Raw genomic sequence first — 1721 nt, forward strand, 5'->3', positions numbered from 1 at the left:
TGAATTTCAAACCATTGGCCATTGATCCAGCCTGTCCAGATCCTTCTGTAGAGCCCTCCTACCCTCCAGCAGATCAATACTCCCGCCTCACTTAGTGTCATCCATGAACTTATTGAGGATGCACTTAATCTGCTTGTCCCCACTAGTGACTGTCCATCAACCGAATGTGATGCTATTCACCACTACTCTCTGGGCTTGGCCATCCAGCCGGTTTTTAACCCAGTGAAGAGTGCACTTGTCCACCCAGTGCACTGGGCCACCAGATTCTCCAGTAGAATGTTGAGAGAGACAGCATAAAAGGCTTTGCTGAAATCCAGGTAGACTACATCCACAGCCTTTCCTTCATCTGCTAGGTGGGTCACCTGGTTGTGAAAGGAGATCAGGTTGGTCAGGCAGGACCTACTTTTCTTAACCTGTGCTGGCTGGGCTGGATCCCTTGGTTGTCTTGCATGTGCCATGTGATCACACTCAAGATGATCTGTTTCACAACCTTTCCTGGCACTGAGGTCAGGTTGACAGGCCTGTAGTTTCCCAGATCCTCCTACTCTAATGCACACTCGAGAGCCCTCCTGGAGTAATGCATCCAGCTCTGGAGTCCCCAGCACAAGAAAGATGTTGTCCTGTTGGAACAAGTCCACAGGATAGCCACTAAGTCGGTCACTGAGCTGGTGCACCTGTTCTTTGAAGACAGGGTGAGAGATTTGGGATTGTTCAGCCTGGAGAAGAGTCTGGGGAGACCTTGTAGCAACCTTCCAGTACCAAAAGGGGCCTTTTGAGAAAGCTGGAGAGGGGTTTTTCACAAGGTCATGTAGTGGTGGGACAAGGGGAAATTAGGCTGAAGAGCAGTAGGCTTCAATTAGATATCAGGAAGAAATTCTTTACTATAATGGTGATGAGACAGGAACAGGTTGCCCTGAGAGGCTGTAGTTTCCCTGTCCCTGGAGGTGTTTCAAGACTAGGCTGGATATGGGTCTGAGCACCTGATCCAGTGGAAAGTGTCCCTGTCCAGGGAACGGGCGTAGGAGTTAGGGTTCTTTAAGTTGCTTTCCAACCCAAACTATTCTATGGTTCTATGAAAAAAAAACTAAACAAACAAATAAACAAACACAGATACAAGTAATTAACTTGCTGCAGTAGTTAGGAAAAGTAAAATCTTTCTGTTGGTATTACTAACTTGCTGGACTGTGACCAGATAACATTTTTCTTTGTCCTTAAAAAACGCCAACAAAACAAAGAACTAAAATTAAAAACAAACAAAGAAAAAACAGACCAAACACAGTCAGAATTCTGAGTCCTGCTACAATAGGGTCAAAGAAGTAAATTTCATGTTCTAGAAACATTTCTGTAAGAACTTCTATTCTCATAATAGGTCTGAGGGGTAATCCAGTGTTTAGAGTAAATCTGATTCTACTGATAACTATATGCAGAACAATCTGGGCAATAGAAACAGAAAATAGTGGAGAGAAAAAAAAAACTTGTGCAGAATGAAAATGTAATTTTTTTCTTCATCTGGAAAGTGGAGCCATCAGAGAAAACTGGTTGTACTTTACAGGGGGAAAAAAAAAAGGAAAGGAAAAAGGAGATTCATTGATTCTAACTAACAGTGCTAGCTAGCTATTCCCACACACTTAAACTATATATGAAACCCTTATTCTTTGAACTAAAATTTTCTCTCTTGATCAAAGGACTCAGTTTGCAGTACCTGCAGTATTTACTTTTTG

The sequence above is a fragment of the Myiozetetes cayanensis genome, unplaced genomic scaffold (assembly GCF_022539395.1).
Source record: "Myiozetetes cayanensis isolate MyiCay16 unplaced genomic scaffold, myiCay2020 scf49, whole genome shotgun sequence".
NCBI classification, from domain to species: Eukaryota; Metazoa; Chordata; class Aves; order Passeriformes; family Tyrannidae; genus Myiozetetes; species Myiozetetes cayanensis.